We start from the raw sequence: 19443 nt of genomic DNA, 5'->3' as shown, positions 1-19443 counted from the left end.
TCAGCACAATCAATAACCAATCAATAGGACGTTGCCAGCTGTTTGTATCTCCCATACGCGTTAGTTCCTGCTGTGGGACTTCCACACTGTTGGGATGCCTATTTTTCACGCACGCAGCATAAGCGAAACGAAGTACGGTTAAATCATTCCAACCGGTGACGGTGTTAGAAATTAAAATAATGCTCGCAAGCCTAAGGACAGCTCCCTTCGTTTTAGTTTTCCGTTTTGCAACAACTGCTAAAAAGCGTTGGGTAAACGGATTCGCAAAGTTTGTCGATGGTACAAATTGAAAGCACAAACACGATTGGGTTTGAAATTTTAAAGACTGCTTTGCTGAGCAGTTGCGGTCGAATGTTCCCCATCAGAATCGGGGTGGTGGGAATCGGTTCGGTTTTCATTTTAATTTAGACAGGAAATAAACAAAGCCCCAAGTTCTCTAGACTAGAATGTGGAAAACACACGCTCGCCACCTTTCGAGTGCCGGTTTTTGGGGTGCGACGGGTAGAAACGGATGTTTAGGGCGAAAACGAAACACTCCTCACCATCATCATTTGCTCAAAAAACACATACACACAACACAACCCGTAGTCCCTGGGTCCGATGCGAACGACAGCACCGCCACACTACGAGATGCCTTGGGGCATCCGGAAGGCCATTGCTGCAATGTGGTTTCACCCAGTCCTAGGGAAAATGGTTTGAAAAACAAACAGACCACTCGACCAAAACCTACGATGTCCAACGTCTGCCAAGGTGGCTAGTGTCCTCGTAGGGAAAATGGTAGACGGTGGCGGTGAAATGGCACAGCGAGGAAAAACATTCCAACAGTTCTACCAACCAACCCGCAGTAGATGTTGTGTGGATTGTGTCCAGGACGTGTGAGTGGAGAAATCGGAGGATCAGAACACATTTAGCTGAAAAGTTTCTCAAAACTGCCCGGAGCTACCCCGGGACACCCCAGAGAGTGTGGGAAATTTCGCTACCCTTTTTTCCCTTTTTGGCCCGTTTGTGTTTGAGTGAGAGAGACAGAGAGAGCTTGTGTACACTAGCACCAAAGACTTAAGAATTCCAGGGGCTCCAACATAGGAACGGACCAAACATGGTCGCTGTCCGAAACTGAAAAACCCCAAAAACAGAGCAGAAGGCTTTTTTGGATCGAGGGAGGCTAAGCTTGTTTTTGGGGATAACACAAACATGGGTCGAATAAGTTGCGTTGCTGCCTCTTCAAAAGCAAACATTGAATGCTGCTGAGCAGGAAACAGATCCTGCAGTAAAAAGGCGTCTAGGTAGTTTGGGTTTGTGGACACGTGGAGTATGTTGGCAGTGATAAGAGAAGCATTGGGGAGAGTAAATAGTTCTTGTCTATTGGAGAGTATATCGATCGGTATATAGAAAAGGAGCTGAGGGACACATACACGTACAAGATGTAGTATCTCTCCTTTTGGCTAGCATGAAACAAAAGGAAGCCCAGTCACATGTAATGTCCGCAAATGTCAAGAGATAGGGAGCTCGTTGACCTAACCTCAAAAATTAATTCCCATGTTCCCAAGACGTTCGTTAGGGGATTTTAAGCATTGGTCATCTCGGTTCGAAGATCTCACGCATTTTACCGAAATCAGCCCTCCTGTGTCCTGAGACTCATGCTGGCAGGAATTTTAATCACTTTGATTTATCCATTGCTTCCCCTTAACCTTCCCTGCTTACTGTTTCTTCGTCCTCCATCGACACATGGACACATGGAAAAATGGCAGTGAGGGACGCTGAGAAGTTTAAAGTTTTCTCAGCGTTCCGGTTTGTTCCGGGTCCGGGGTTCGCCGTACGTGCAAAAGTGACAGTGTCACCCCGAAAAACGAATGACCAAAAGTCGTATCTACATTAGCATGCCCATTCCCGGGGTTGCCATTTTCACTTCCTTTACCATTCACTCACCTCGGACAGACGACTTTGCTGGCGTTGGGACTGAAAGCAACGAACCGTTTTCAATTCAACCTCCGACTTCACTTCCCTTAGCCCTGCCCTTCGCCCCTGGGAGTCGCTCGCAATCGTCCGAAACGGCTCGTGCTGGCTGGCCTGGCGTCCGGAAGAAATATGAAAAGTTCTTAAGTCTTTGATTTAAATTTCGGTCACCGTTTCACTTCCTTTCCGTTGTTCGTTGCGTTCGTGCCCCGTTCACTCCGAGCGGGGACAATATTCTGCCTGACTGATTTTCGAACTGGCATGTGTGTGTGAGGAGACGTTTCGTGAGCAGGGATTGAACCTTCCGGAATGGACGGGGAGGACGGGATATTAGATGCTTATGGTCATGGGCTAAGTAGGTGACATTATTTAAATTCTGAACTGGCTGGCCCTTTGCTTTTGTTCGACATGCAAGAAAGGGTTTGCGTGTGTGTGTGTGTGTGTTTGGATCAGAATGAAGAGTTTTCGATTTTTCAACGTATTTATTACCTCGACCCGGAAAGCCAAACACGGCGGCAAAGGGTTTTAAACACTCTACACGTTCGGCTGTGAGGATGTCGTTTGGCGTATGTGTGCATGTGAGTAGGAGGACTTCCCGAGGCAACCATGCATGACGCCGGCACTTGCCGGGACGAAATAGCCAATTTTGTGTTTGAAAGCATGATGAATGCGAGCGGTTTCTTTCTTGGAGCAAATCTTTTTCGCCCAAAACCTTCCATCACTTCTCTACTGGGATATGTGTATCGTTGGACAGTTGGCAGTTGGAAGGGAGTTTGTGGACGCCGAGAGACAACGCCCGAAGAACCCAAAATTAATACACACGGTCGCCTGGATTAGGGCACTATTAATAAGTCACCGTCGATGTAGGCCAATGAGCAGGATAAGGACGTTCATTGCGATGGATGGATGACTTTGAGACAAAAAAGGGGGAAGGCAAGTGTTGGACATGTTTATGCTTCCATTAGCTGTCTTCAAACCGGTCGCCGATTGTGAAGTCACTTCCGAAACGGTCCAATTGATATCGAGAGTGATGCCGGTAAGCAGGAAGATAAGACAGTTTCGGTCATTTTGTGATATGGATGATCGCATGCGGGAATGGTGGTGATATCGTTGTTTTACTTGACTTGGGATGCATAGCATTGCCGAAGATATTCCAGAAAAGGTTTGTAGTTCTTACGTGATCTAAAACCAGGTCATTTAATCATTTTGATACGATACAGTATAAATAATATTCAACAAGGGAATTGACGCTGTCTTACAAGGAAGGCTTTTTGAGCAATGACGTCACGGTCTTTTTTTACGAATGGACGATGTAAACTCCACATCCAGCACTAGAACCCTTGTCCGAGAGATGAAAAATCAGACACTCGTCCACGCTACATACACTGACTGGCGACCATAAAGCGATTTTGTGCCTTCTTCTCCAAGGAATCTCTCGAAACAAACCCGGGAGCTGGAGCATTATTTATCGCTTTGGAAAATATAAATAATCCCACTTTCGGGGTGAAGTTATAGGCAGAGACTGCGTTTTGCCTTGCCTTTTATTTCGACCATCAAGCATCCCGAGTTTGTTTGTTTCTCTTTCTCTCTAGAAGAGAAAATGGTGTTGCTTTTACGCTTGAAAATTACTCCATCGCTCCCGGCTCGGTACGTGATCGCAAGCGTACTGGTTGATGCGAAATACGCACCGGGGTTGAAGTTTTGGTGATGAAAAATAGCACATGATAACGGTTTTGGACAGTTACCGGTTACCTACCGGCCGTTAGGATACCCATTGGCCCATCCGGAAAATGTTCCATTTACCACACAACATCAGCTTTGTGTGTGTGTGTGTGTGCTTAAGTGTGGAGAGGGTTTCCATTCCAGAGAATCTGATAGTTACCATAAATGGACGCTTGTTATCTTGACCCAGGGTGATTAGAATTCCTAATGAATTCTTCCACTTGCGGTGCTTCTCGACGGTGGAGTATGCGGGTATTTGGTCGTCCTTCTTCTGGGAGGGAAGGAAAAACCCGGAAAGTTCCCGTAACAAGCTTCGGTCGGTTTCGATCGATTGCCCAATTTAAGATAGAAGGTTTCTCGACCGGTACAAGATTGGCCAAGGCTTGGATGGTGAGTTAGGTAAAGGACTTCTTACATAACCACAAAAACCAACCGGCTTTTTGGATGTAGGAAAATTGACTCTCTCGATAATGGTTCCGATCCATCCGAAACCGAGACGATCGTACGCAATGATATGCGTTGGTTAACCGATTTAATTTTATAATAAAATAAATTCAATTTATGCCAACTTTTGGACCACGGTTGGAACGCCGTTCACTGGGAAGGAAACACACGAACAAGAGATGCCTTCCATCATGTGTCTTCTTCCAAGTTGATTTTTGGGGGAAATTGGAAGATGCTGGTAGAAGGTATCGGTGCATGCGAGATGTTATTATGCTTCTGTAGGAGAAAAGAGTTTGAAGAGATCGGTCCGGTAGGGTCTGTACATTGTTCCGTGTTTGGAAGAGGGCACTGCTTTGGGTTTTTGGACATCATGCATCACAAAAGGTTCACCATTGACTAGGATGAAATTGAGAAGTTTCAGCTCGATGCACCTGATGCAAAGTGTAGTGCAAAGCGGGTAGGTATCGCATAGTGGGAAGAGACGTGGACATCAGTTGATGAAGAATGTTTGAATACTTAAAGAAGCCTTCTTATCTGCTTGACTTGCTTTCGATGATAGTTCTTGCTTGCTTGGGTTCGGAATCCTTATCGAAAAATGATAAAAAGTACACCAAATATTTAGCTATTAACCACTGTGCAGACAAACCGACCGAACCATCGACTAATGGCTCCGGAAACCGGAAGTCTGCATAGGTAAGAAACAAGAGTCGAATCTCGTTTGTTGGCTGGCTTAGTTGTGTAGGAAATGGTTGGCCTTCTCGCTTTACTGTACGCTCATTGTTAATGCTGGCCGGGCTTCCGTTGAGTTGTTTTTTTTTTTTGCTGTTGTTTGGCGTAGCATGCCTGCATAAACTGGGTGCATTTTATATAATAGTACGCAGAGTGCAAGAGTGTGCCAAAGAGCGACGCTGGAAGTGGATTATATTTTATGAACTGATTGAATCTATTCACCTCAAAATTTGCGCTCGGCGGAAGAACAGCAAAGTTGATTGAAAATGGGCGTATTGCAGTACTCAACATGCTGCTTTTAATGGGAAGGAAGCTGTGCTTGGTTTTTAGCAAAATATAGTTTTAGTACTTACGAGTTGAGCTGGCAAATAAATAATCGTCTCTACAGGCGCATCGAGCCCATCCATTCGTCTCACTGATAGTTCATTAGCGCATTAAAATTACATTCCTAAGCATGTGCGAAATGTCACCGAGACCTTTTTCTACCATGTGACGTAGCTGTCAATTTAAGGGTAGAAGTAAATGGACATTTCCACACATACATACACTGGATCCCTAGGGAACAATCCCTGATGTCCTTCAAAGGCGCTCGCTGTCCCCATAGCATCCACCGTCCGTTTCCTAGGGAAACGATAGCAAAAAAACGCATATAAAAGGAATGTCCGTGCAGTGGCCCCCGGTACGATAAAGTAAAAGCATGCGAGAACCCTTGTCTATTTATTTCTATTAAATAAAATATGTGTTGTCCTTCCAATGTTCCTCCCTCTCCCTCTTTGGAGTCCGGAAAACTAGAAAAAAGGGATCAGTTTAACGCTAGTGGGTGAGAAGAAAATTGTTGTTTTTCTTTTATGTCTCTTGCCAGAAAGGGATGTCCAAGAAGGGGGCGAGAAAAAAAAAACATCAAGAAAGAAAAATGTTCCCTTGAAAATCGAAGCACCCGGGAGGTCGGCTGGTTTCCCATAACAACTGCGTCAGTCGGTTCATCCCTAGTTTTCCTTTTTTTTTCTGTGTACCAATCCAATGGACTGTGGCCCTTTTCTTCTTCCTTGCCAGACTGTGGTCAAGTGGAAAAAGATAGTCCCCAGGATGTGGTCCAGGTTGGGTTCGAGTGGGGAAGAAAGGCCGAGGGTTTTTGGGAAGACAATCTCAATATTCATCCATTTCGTCCAGGGGGTTTCCGAAATTCTCAGTATCTTGTTAGCACATGCCGACCATTTTTGCACCGACAAACACACACATACACGGTTGGTTGTTCTTTCTCGTGTCCACCCTCCCTTGTCCACCTACACACACATACACCGTTCAGGCTGGACGTCCATTTTCCAACCTCATACCGGCAAATATTGACACATTCACACAAATGTGCACATATACACACACACACACACACACGAACGCACGCCGGCCCACGTGTAGAGCAGAGAGAATCCCTTTTTTCCCAACCCAGCCGAAGAATGTCCTCTCTAAACAAACCCTTCTTCACGATCGGGGGAAAACTGCGAAAAACCCTCGTTCGGTTCCGGAAAAAGGACGAAACCCTCGTTTCACCTCGTTTCCTTGTTCCGGTGCTTCCCACAGCCCACACACACACGCACGCTGGGATTTTCTCGGTAGCAGCCTTCCGGCACCCGGCGGGCTTGTCCGGGTTTTGTATCGTCCAGTTTGCAAAACTACCTACGGACTTACCATGAGCCGACAAACGGTGGTCTGCTTCCGATGTAGTTTTCTCTCCTTGCTCCAGGGCTAAGCTACCACCAGCCATCCTTCCGCCCGGTAACGTTACGAAACTGGGCCCACTTTTTCTTACCGGTCTGTGTCGACCGTGGCCGCGCACCCTCTCGGAAAAAGGTTCTTCCCGCCTGACGGTTCCGTACGGATGGTTTTTGGCTCGTAACAAGAAAACGAGTCAATTTTATTAGAAAATAAATGCATAACGAAGGTCCGCACGGCAAGCAAATGGAAGGGTTTTTCGGACTATTGGTTGATAGTAAAAAAGGATAGTCGTGGGAGGTGGAAGGTGGGGGTCGGTAAGAAAAACAACCCTGCGTCACCCGCACTCGTATCGGCATCGTAAAGCGATCATTTTTACCCTCGTCCAGCGGGACGCTTTCTGGCAAGAGGGGGTTTTTTGGGCCTGGAATGTCAGATGGAAATCGTTCACACATTTTGCAAGGAATGTTTGGTCACTGTAGCTTGGGGTGGAGTATGTGGCGGAAGCAGGGAGGGGGCATGGGCTACCGAAGCACACATAAACTTATAACTAGCCAACCCACTTAAACCATGGCTTCGAGTGGCTCGTTTACCGTCCCTGAAAGATGAGGGCCACCAGGGATAAAAAGGGAAAATGCGTTGTTTCAACCGAACGGCTGTCCCATTTCACTGTCTCACTCTCTCGCTCGTTCTCGTTTACTCCTTGTACATGCGTATGGGATGAACATTTTCCTTTTGTGTCCGGCCACGGGTCGGGAAAAACTATTCCGTTTTTTCTTGCACTCCCTCTCTATTGCACAACCGGACAACTGTCCTATTCATGCGCATTCATGACACTCGGACGTAACTAATAAAATGGAGGACAGTCGTGGCGGTATCTTGGTATTCAGGCTTGGCACTTGATGGCCTGTGGACAGCTTACGGAATGGTGATTAGAATGTGTGATATTTTAGAGCTAAAGCGAGATTTGCGCTCGAAAGGATTTTCTGTTGGAAATTAGCGTTTAGCGGAGAAAGGGCGTGTGCTGAAGTATTTTTACATGCAAACTATGTCCGAGCTTTGGTGTAAGATTTTGGTTCGAAATTCACTGGCAATGCGATGTGTGAATGACTCTGATTTTCGTAGATTGTTTGTTTTATTATGCAAAGTAAGCAAAGGATGTATCAACACTTATTTAACATGTGTTTACTGAGGACTTATGGAAGATCGAGTAGAAATGAGAAGGTCAACTACTAATTATTTGTTTGTTTGTTAAACCAGTCTGCATCTGTTCCATAACATTTTTTTTGCATATGCATAAATAGGTACAAACTTAATAAGACATCTTAATAAGGCATCTTCAATCAAGAATTCAAATGTAATTATAAATGGATTCTTTTAAAATTGCTCGAATGGAAATCCGGAATATTGTGAGGTTTTGGCTAGTACACAACTTCATATAGCCTCAGACAGCTTAGTCTCTTGATAGCTTACTGTTTTGTGTTTTATGACAACTTGAAAATGAATTGGTTTCTGTTGTTCCGTGAGCCCTTTAAGTCTCTTTTTGATCAGATTCAGTTCAGTTGCGAACGACAAAGTATTCAATCTCGGTTTTGTGTTTAAAAACAACTAGAATTGTACTAGTCTAAGGTTTTCTTTGCGTAAATTGAGTTTAGTCTAATTATTTAACTTCTTGCGGCCTTTTTTATTATTTATTTGAACTTTTTTGCGTAAGACATCCGTAGACGTCGAAGTAACCTATTATACTTTATGTATTTAGGGAAAAAATGACAATAAAGAGTATAGGGCGAGGTTTATTGACACTTTGTCATGGTTCTTTAAGAGTGTTCCAGATAATTTTGGGTTGGTTCTACAGATTTTTCGAGGTTCCCGAATAGTTTAGATGATTTCCCTTGTTCTCTCTTCTTTTCAGAAAGAATTTAAGACAATTATTTGTACTCCAAGATAAATAATTGTATTCCCGAATTTACTTTTGAGGATGTGTTGCAAGTAGGAATATTCTGGTCTCTGTGATTTTCAAAAAAAAATATTTTGAAGCGTATTTAGAATTTTTAAGCACAAAATTACTATAATACCAACATTGTTGTTCTTGTTAACTTTCTAGTTCCAAATAGCGTTCTACTTATGGAAAAAAATGCAAGTGTTTTGTAGAATATTAGACGTTTTCAACACTGTTCAGAAACGGTTACAAATCTCAGGAAGCAAGAAAGCACGGTAAACTCTGGCCCTTTATTTTAGCTATTTTGCACATGTTTTTGGTTACACTTCATCTTCCGTTGTCGGTTTAGGAGATATCAGTAGAAGTTTTAAGACAAACAAACATAAGAATTCTCACTTTTCATATTACTCCAAACACTCCTTTGTTAGACACATAAAGATGATCCTTCACTCACATGATTATAATGACGTACAAAATGACCAATAATCACACAGCTCTTGAAGATGAATAAACAGATAACTCACGTACGTAAACTTCAAGAAAAATCACCAACCACTACGTCAACTTGATGAACATCTATTCCTTAAACGATCACACTTCATGCTACGATATCGTCGGTTCCCGCTACCGATCGTGGCTGTTGTATGACTAAACCAGCGACGACCTGTGGCACAACCATTCCAACCGAACGCAACACACATCACGTGAGTCCGCTACGTATGCGAAGGTATTCCCCGGGCCGCTTGAAGCGCCGAGTTCGCTTTTGACGCAATTACCTTTGCCCGTTCGGAGTGCCCTCCTTTTTCTTACACCTCATCTTGCGCGTCGAAGGGTCGAAGTTGAGGATCTTTTGTACGGAAGGTTTTGTTTGGTTGGAAAAAGAAAACTGAATTCAAAGGGGCTCTTTTTTTAGGTTAACGTTGTACTCTTTTCTTTAGTGCTGAGAGAAACCAAAGCAATCGAAAGAAAAAGGAATCAAATTATGCGAAGCGGTAAGAATAAAAGGATTGAACATGTTTGTATTGTTTTCTTTAGTGATCATTATTCTTTTTTTATTAAAAGACTAATTAGTTATAAAGTTAAGCGTTTTATTGCAAGCTTCTAAAGAGACAATCACGTTATAATGTTTGTTTGATCAGCAACTTTCACTCTTTCCTTCGCCGTGACCATCTGCCAAGACCCTGTTGCACAACACATCTTCCCAGTCACCTGCCTTACCTTCAATCAAGACTTAACGACCGGAAGCAGCAAAGCTTTTGTTTCACTATTTGTCCCAAAACGCAAAACGTCAACCCGTCAACTTCCGGACGGTTTCGGTGACAAGAAATGCAGGAAACATGCGCTACCATCGAACCATGTTCGGATCGGATTTTCAAAACGTTGAGCAAACTTTACACCGGGCAGATGCAACAAGCTTCACCGCACGAAAGTGCAATGATTTGCTTTTGAAATTTCAATTCCACATTTCCGAGTTCCTTTGCCCAATAGCCTATTTTTGTTTTCACTTGCAATGTGTCACTTGGAAAAAAACGAGAATGATTGAGTGCAGGGGCTGATGAGAAAAAAGGGGTTTTGTTTGGTTGACAAATATGTTTTATTTTCTGTGACGTACGCGACGCGTTCTTGACAACTTGTAGCGCACGGCACAAAGCCGCCAACGACGCGGGCTGTAAGGGTAAGAACGCCCAGGTGAGGGTTCACTTTCAATTATTGGCCAACTTTTAAGAGTAGTTAGGGAGAAAGCAAAATATCATTCTCCAGGACTCTCCGCCAGGTCGTAAGACACGCTGGACATTGGAAGGGGCCCTATCAGCACGTGACTGTGGTCAACAAAACTGCCCCTGCACGATGCCATGTCAATGTCTGGACAGGTCAAAAGGAGCAATTCTTTACGATTTTCTTTGCAGGAATTCGCCGAATCATCGTATGGTTACGATGCCCAAGGTTGTCTGTAAAAATAGACTGCACGTACTGTGTGCAGGCACGAACTGAACTCGTCCGCACTTTTACGAGGCACACATGTCACAGTATCAGCCAGGCTTACATCGCACGAGCTCACTGAACCCCCCGAGCGTTCTTCAAAACGGATGCATTTTGTCCCCCTTCGTTCGAAAGGTTAGTGACATTCAGGTCTACCGTATTCGGGTCGTATTCTAATCGAGCGAACATTTACATCTTCGAGGGAACCAAAAAGGCGTGCCTGGGAGGGGTAAAAAACAGGAATCCGCATACAAACAAGGGTCCCAATACGGAATTAGGATATTTATTCATCGTGCATTAGAGAGCGAAAAATGCGTACGAATATCTATAAATTACCAAGGACCTGGATTGGACCAAGGTGTGCTCACCGTTCTCCAGAAGACAAAAAAAAATCCATCGAGTGACGCGCTTGGTGCAACCTCGAATGAAGCGCCCCGGGAATGGGATTCTAAAAGGTGTTAAGCGACCAAAGCTGCAATAAGGGACGGTCCGTCGTCGCAGGTAGGCATCCCAAAATCGACGGTTTTAAATTTCACTCAGTTATAAAGAGTTCCGCGTAAATATTGCAGGGGGAACGCAACAGTCCGCAGTCGGGATGTTCGAGCGAGTGCAGATATTTCGGTTCGGTTGGCTGAAATTACCATAACACGCTGGAAGCGCATGCAAACGAAATCGGTGAATCCGGTAGTGATTGAACGGGGCCATGGCAGATGGGCAGATGTCTGTCGCTTTAGAGAGGTTGAGTGAACGTTAAACTTTAAAGCTGAAAAGGGAAAGGTGCACAGGATGGTTTGAGAGCGTTTTCCTTTGACATCGAGGAAAGGATAATTTTTCAAACGTATTTCATTTGATTAGGCATCATTGCTTTTGCAGATTAAACGATAGAACAGTGTTTTGCTTTTTTGAAAAATAAAGCAACAATCCAAGTAATGTCCAGAACTGCAAAAAAAGGGCATAATTAGACGTGATGAGTTTTAGTACAACGTGTACTAATAAAGAATTGTGGAGAGAAATGGAAAAGACACCTCAAACTTATTTTTCTCCCATGTTTTTACGGTAATCGCCATGCTTTACGCATCAAACGACTGAATGCAATGGTTAGAACTCATCAATTTATTCTACGTTGTATTGAAAATAAATAAAATGTACAATGTACTCTTGTATACTCAAAGGCATACTTCAGCTCAGTGCTTAGTGACATCGATGGCTAATCGACCATACAATGGTCTATTGCACCACAATCGCGTTTAAGGTGTGTACGAGCGAGCGATGAATAAAACATATGTGAGTATTATCACCGGCCATTGTAACACGCGCCATGGCAGGGCTTAGGCTTTTACAGTACGGTAACGAGTTGGAACGATGGCAGTTGAAAATCCTTCAACCAAAGCGCCGAAGCGTCATCGGCATCGGCACACGAGAGCGTATCGATTGTAATTCAAATTTAAAACTAATCCTCTTTTTGTGGCGATCGTCCTTTACGCGTGTTGCCTGAGGCAGCCAATCTCCAAGGCATTCTTCGCCCGTTGTACCGACTGCTTCCGGAATCAACGCATCGACGCACCAGGATTATCCAGGATGTTGGTTTATGAAGTGCAAAATAAATTGCAATACGCACCGGGCATGTAGAGGATCATTGTAGAAGAAATGAAAGCGAAATCCTGACGTTGGTATCTGGGAAAGCTTTTCTGCCTTTTTTCTGCAAAAAAAAGGGGTAAGATAATAAAGAAAAACGGCACCAATCGTGGGAAATTGGTTCGAAAAGGCAAAAGCACAAGAAGTACCACCAGCTGCATTACGAAACCGGGACAGTGCCGTTACGTCCTGACAAGGGATGCGCGGATAAAAAAATCCGTTAGGCGCAGGTAGGAAAACACATTGAAGTTTAATCCCAGCGCACAGCAAAAGAAAACTTTGTAATTATGTATCACGTTTGTTTCCTTCCGTTTTTCTCGCATCCGTTTCGTGTAATGTCCCGCTGGTCGGGATGGGTTGTAAGGACCACATCTTCAGTATGGCCCTGATGAACCCTGAAGCCCTGATACCTGATGAACAGATTACGTACACAGTCATCCCGTGATGGCGTCATCATAACTCACTTCCTTTTGTGCTTCAATATTGCTGCTCCCGGGTACCTGGAAGCAGTTTGAAGATCCGTCCTGTGGATCTATTTTTCATGGGAAAATTACTAACCCTTCGACAGCCTAAAGATCAACCCTTCGAACGAAGGAAACGATGACGTATGTGTGTTTCTGCAACTTCAAAAGAACCCTTACGCTAACTGCCAGACATTGTCGTTCACCACGTCGAGTCTGATGGTTAGCACCGATAGCACACGATCCGATCGCATTCGCCGATCAGTTCGAAGTGGATCCCGTGCTGGGAGGACCTTGCGCAATCAAAACAGGCATAATTAAACACTTGATTCGATGCCTCAATTTGCGCGAGATGGGCACGTTGGATTAACTTGCCAGGAAGTCAACAGACACTCAGGGTGGATTCACATCGCTATCCGATCCGTTGCGGTCTAGTGTAACCCCGGGTGGTGGTGTCGATGAAAGAAAGGTATGTGGCCCTAACGGGAAAAAGGACCATAAAATTAATCTTTCACGTGTCGATGATGGGAAGCACCCCTCGCGATCATGAGAGTATGGTTTTTTTTTCTATCCAAAAAAGTAGGTTTTTTCCCCGAAAAATAAATTCCCGTACGAAATAGCTCAATAGCTAATAAAAATAGCAAACAGCAACTGGATCGATTCGGGTGCGAACAAAAAGCCATCGGACAAAAAAAAACAGCACCAACCTAATCGGCATGTTTTGTCTGCATTTAGTGTAAATATTGTTGCGTTTGTAATTGCCTTCCACTTCGGTCCCTCGTTTTTTTTTTCCTTTGGTTTTGAATTTCTACGGAACATCGAGACGATCGTTCAGCATCCCGTTTTTTTTTTGCTGTTGTTGTCGAAAGTCGAGCTCAAACGGTGCGGAGTTTTGGGAAGGAAAATTTGGGGTGAAAAATAGACTTTTTTCCATCAAAACTGGTACGATTGTGTGATGGCGGTAACGGTTAATGAATGATGATGAACTGTTCAAAAGGGTGTCACCGGTTGACCTTTTATTGGGTAGAATTCGCAACGGGTGAACGGGTGTAATAAGCTGTTTGCTGTGAAATTTGTCACATTTGGGAGAGAATTGGATGCTTGGAGAAGTTGATAGACGAAGTCATAGTAACTAATAGACACTATCTAGTTTCTATTACATGATTCCCTATTGAATGTCCGAGTTCCAGCATGATATGCTCTAGAAAATCCTCATTCGATATTATTCAAGAGCAATGTTGAACTTCTCAAACACAACATTCTGCATCAAGCTACTCAAAGCTACACAATAAACTAACCTTTCTTTAGTAATTCTCAGTATAAACAGCTCTCCGATTGGACCTCTCTAAATCCACAGCAACAAACTTCAAAGCAAAGCCTTTTCCCCCGGCAGTTAGGCATTTGAGCTCCGTGTTCTGTGCTCTGCTCGCACCATCTCAATCTGTGTACTACCGATACTACACAAACACACATCACGATACCGCGCTAAGGCAACTGATACTCCGTCCAATCCCCGGATATATTAGCCGACAGTCCCGCAACAGTAGCCCGATCGGGTTGTAGGCAACCGACCATGAACCATAGGATATTGGAAATTACGATTCTTCGCCACATCCTCAAGCTCAGGCGGCGGTCGAGCCTCATCGATACGGGGGATCAATGGTTCGTTGGCGGCGCATGGGAATCACATTAACCGTGCCGTACCACACGGCAAATGTTTTTTTTTTTATTCGCCCGAGTCCGGTTTCAAGTATTATCCCGATATGTGGGTTCCTCCGCGAGATGTGGAAAATAACAAACTACACGGAAAGATTCTGGTCGCGCCAAATCTCGAGGCCAGCGTAAGGGGTGCGAGAATCTTACAAAAGGTCGCGAAACGCGGAAGTACCGTTCGGTGGAAAGTATGGCCGTTCGGAATGTGCGGGAAAGACGCCGTAAGAAGAATGGAAAGAAAATGAGAAAATAGAAGCAAGCGAAAGGAGATGATTCGCCAAGGATAATAAAAATAAATCCCACGTACTTATCTTTTGATATATATTTATACATTCACTGTCCATTCCGGGGACGCATCACGTCGGGGGCAGGTTTCTTTTATTTTGTGTGTGTGTGTTAGAGTGTGTGGATGGAAGCTGGCAGTCCTTGCTATGATGATTACGAGGGCGAATCTTTTGGCCAGAGAGAAAAGCAAGAAGAAAGGAAGAAACAAACTGGACCAGGGGCTGGCTGGCTGGACTTGCGCCAGGGTGCAAGGTGGGTGGGTAAATCCCAATGTTATAAGCAACATAAAAAGAGACCCGAATGCCAATTCCAATCAAACGAATATATCCTTTCGGTCGCTTCGGTACCCCGTTAGGGCGCGTTTTTGTGTATGTTTGTATGCAAGGCTGCTGGCCGCAAGACGCTCTACCTATCACTGGAAGGATATTGGCTTCCCATAGATACACACATACTCACACACACAGACACGTCCTGCTCTTTTTAGTGGGCCCCTGTTTGTGTCTGCGGTGACGACAGACTGTCCTAGGCAACGCAGGGAACTACAATTCCCGCTCCTCAGCTTCAGAAGAAAGAAAAAAGCGGGATGATACAAAATGAGACGAACGAGAGCGAGAGGCAGTGAGGGAGAAGTAGAACAGCTCTTGTGTCATTGGAAAATAGCGAACGGAAAAAAAACGAGTACAAAGCTTATAACGTTCTTAGAAGTTGCCATCGTTTTCTAAATCCCTTGCAAATCCTTGCTTCTCTCGACATTCTTGGTGCGGAAAATCGGTGGAAGCTCGTTGTCCTGGTTGCCGTTGGCTTGCCACTACAACCCTCTCCAGCTGTCCAACCGCTACCACGGGACGGGATGTATCGATAACTCGAAATTCCCAAAGTCGTCGCCGAGTTCGATTAGCGATCGATGAAAACGTGTGCTCGACAATGTGGTCTTTCAACCTTCTGAACCTCCTGAAGCAGCGGAGCATTGTTTATCTTGGCGCTGGTCGGTTTCGTGTGCATGGATGAGCATATCGCATATTATGGCCATTTCTGCCTGCCGCGAGACTGGCCTGGTTAAGGGGTTATTAGCTGTGGGATGCAGATACGTAGCAAAACAAGAGGTACGCAGCGATCCAGGCTGATAGAGATGCAGAGTTCGTTGTCTGGTGTCGTTTGCTTTTATTTAGTTTCGTTTGTTTTTATGCTGTATGAGAGGAAATTTGGATCCGTTTGGAGAAGTCATGCGTAATGGTTGCGAGGCATGGATTATGAGTCAATTATTTGGAAATCCTAAAGATATTTGATGAATTATGTTGATGGGTCTTAAATTATGTGTCTGAATTAATTGGGTCATTTTGACGGAGATTTATTGTACTACACCAATTTCTGATGGTCAATCAGAGGGTTTTATGTATACTTTTTGAAGGAAATAAAATAAATAATAACTTGCTTGTTATCAACAAGCATAAAAGGCGATATTTTCAATTCGAATAAAATATAGTTTTCTCGGCAAAATAAAAGGACAAAAAATAAAATTTGAATTTCGTACTCATATCTCGAAGGAATTCATCTTCACCGGCCATTTGCTTCGCTCTGGTACAAATCGGCTGTCCGCGGAATTGAAAAACCCTCAGCCTGAAAGCCAAGGGGACAACGGAAACATGGTAACAAGAAATACCATCATAAATAAAACTCATGAAAAGTTCTGAAATCATGTTTGCAGCTTCCCCTGGCCAACGGACGAGACTCAGCCGAACAAGCCCACAATCTTCCCCACCTCCAACGAGTACCGCATGTCACCACATGTACCATGTATTTCCCCCGGGGACTCGTAAGCTATGCATAGAAACGTGTCCCGCGTACCATATTGGAGGCGGCCTGGGAACAACGGGAAGCGCGTGAACCGTGCACGTGGGCCGGAATTGGAATTCGATTTGCTAGCCAAGTCACCAGGTCCGCGCACATGTATGGATATTTGCTTTTATGCACCCATCGAGCCGGGAAGCTTGGATCCAAGATACAGAGGCCGAATTCGATTCGTTCGATCACTTCTTTGTGTTGAGGGGGGGGATTTTTTATGACAAATCGAGCAGGGATTTGGGCATCCAGGACAACTCAACAGCTCCTCTCAACCAGCCAGAAGGATTCCGTTTTTTTCCCGTGCCCATTTGGGTCAGTTGTTTGCCCGTTGGTGGTGGCGGAACGTTTGGGGGTTTTACTAATCCTTTGCACGCGCGTTGCCGAGGAGTGTCCGTAAAATGAGGTTCGGATTTTTTTTTGTGCTTGTCCTCCGCCGAGATGGTTGATATGCGTGTGTGAACGAGAACGGACATGGATAGGGTAATCCTTGAGGAAATTAAATTTCCTAACCCCATTCGTGGGATGAGTTGGACTCGTTTTATTTAGCGAACCGCAATGCAAATTTGGTCATCACCAAAGGACTTCCGAGATCGATCCGTACACCCCTCTTGGGGTATACCGAGGCTGAAGATGAGGATAGAGGCAATCTGAGCTAAATCCGCAAGCTGGGCAGATTTTTTTTTTTCGCTTCTGCGTCAAGACAAGAACACCCATGCAATCAATTCGGGAGCAAATCTGGGCAAACCTCGATTCCTCGAAGCGTTGTACGTTGTTGTTTGCCAGTTGCCGGACGATTTCGTTGATAAATAACACCAATATGACACAAAATTATGATGACGATCAACCCTCTCGCTTAGCGCTAAGGCAATTTCCAAGATGTTTTCCTTGTTTTTCTTTTTTTCCCCTTGGACCGAGATTGGATTGAAAAGAGGGTGCATTTGTGAGCGTGAGGAAGTTATGGAAATAAAGAAAAAAAAAGAACTAAAACTCAATATTGACCATATGTGTCACCGATAGCGTTATGTGCCGTTTTCTCATGCCGTTTATTGCAGTTTGTGGCTTGAATGTGTTGTTTTTTTGTAGCTGTTGCTACCTCCTGTATGTGGTGTGTTGGAAAACTCCTTTTTCATGCTCTGAGAACCGCCATTATTATGTTCAATGAGTTCTGGTTTTTTTTCTACTCTGGTAGGCTCTCGGTTTGTAGTTCTTCTGCTGTAGCTGACCGTTGTAGGAAGGGTGTAGTGCTGGACGACCAACCAACCAACCAAATGCGTCGCTGCTCTAGCCACCCCGGTTTGGAAGGTGAAAAATAAATGGACGGGAAAAACTACCCTTTTCCAAATCGTGTCCCAAGGAGGGTGGAAAACAAATGCTGCTAGAGGTAGAAATAATCGCAAAACGCATCGTTCTGTTTGATATCGACAAACAATGCCAGTGCGGTGCGGATGGACGGATCGATGCAACGCGAATTCGGTCGGGTGTGGCCATTCGGCGCGTAAAATTTGGTGCTTTGATGGAGGAGATTGGATTTTTTCATGTGTTTCAGCAATCGCGTTCCTGCTACCGGGGTAAGAGGGTTTGATGCATGGCTTTGTTGTTTGTTTTCAAAATGGCTGACATCAATAGGATGTTGAGGTATGGGTTTTGATCCCATTGATGCCAACAAGCCACATTATTATGAACGGATTGTTCGCGTTTGTTTTATCTATGTGACGTTAAATAGTTAGTTGATGCGATTATGAAACGATTGGAGTATATTCAGGAGTAAATTAAGCCAAGGAAGTTAGAAAAGGGAGACGAAGTTTTCCCGACCTTGTGGTGCAGAACAAAAAAAGTTTTATTGTTGCGTTAAATCTTTAGACATCTCATAGAAACCCAAGAGAATCAACCAGCAGAAAGAAAAGACCTCCTGAAGCTCTTGCCAAGGTAGAGGTTGTAGCCAAAGAGGCAGAAGATATTCTGCCTTATAATGTTTGTTTATGCACAATGTTTGTCATTTCGACGTTTAATCTGTAGCATTGTTCGTCTGAAAATATAAAATAAATTTAATAAATAAATTGATTATTCCTTTGTTCTTCTACAGTATCCATTGAAAAATTATTCGATTTAGCCCTTTAGAATGAATTACAATTTAAATAAAGTTTTCTAATAAATATTTTCGACTTACTTTATTCTTCAGGCAGCTAACAGAATCAATTTGCCGGCCTTCAACACGGCAGGACCGTTCTTCTGTATTGAGGATCAACTATTCAACTACGTGGCTAACAAGTCTAGTAAGCCATTCGATGACTGGCTTCTCCTAGCAGGCCCCTAAGCCAAGAAGAAGAAGAATAATAAATTTGTTCTAATATGTCTTCAAACGCCAGGAATTTTTTTTCAAATGATGAAAGTTCTATGAATAGTTCTTGAAGTCCATAAACACGTTTTTATTCTTTATTTATTCTATGGGTTTTATGTATAATTTAAGCATTCTTCTCAGGTTTCTGATTTCATATATAATACAAACGAAATAGTTCCTTAAAATAGATACAGAATTGTTTATTTACGGTACTTATTTACAATCTACTTTTTCAAATGATATCCAAAGCCACCTTGTTTAAAGCTACTGGTACAGAAATACATCCACGAATACGAATGGAATATTTTGACTTTATTCCTCAAATCCTCTACTCTACTCCTCATCAGCGCCGAAAGACCTCACATGCGTAATCCTTAATTTCTCACCACTTCAACCCTTTTTTTGTTGCAAACCACGTACGTGCAAAAGTTCGAAAATCCATCCTCAAACATAAATCAATGCGTTTAGGATCCGTTTTTTTATAAACCCTCCATTGTGGATAGCTAAAGGAAAAAAACGGAAATATCATCAAACTCAGGTATAAAATTTACGGGGAAAAAACTATTTGCACACGAAAGGTAAAAAAGAGAAAGAGAGAGTGAAAACGAGAAGGACATTCACCCTGCAAAACGGATAAGTTTCACCGACCGATAGACAAATGTAACGGAACGGTTAGAATGGACTAATAAATA

Source organism: Anopheles maculipalpis, chromosome 2RL (genome assembly GCF_943734695.1).
Source record: "Anopheles maculipalpis chromosome 2RL, idAnoMacuDA_375_x, whole genome shotgun sequence".
Lineage (NCBI taxonomy): Eukaryota > Metazoa > Arthropoda > Insecta > Diptera > Culicidae > Anopheles > Anopheles maculipalpis.
Note: the sequence above shows the minus strand (reverse complement) of the source record.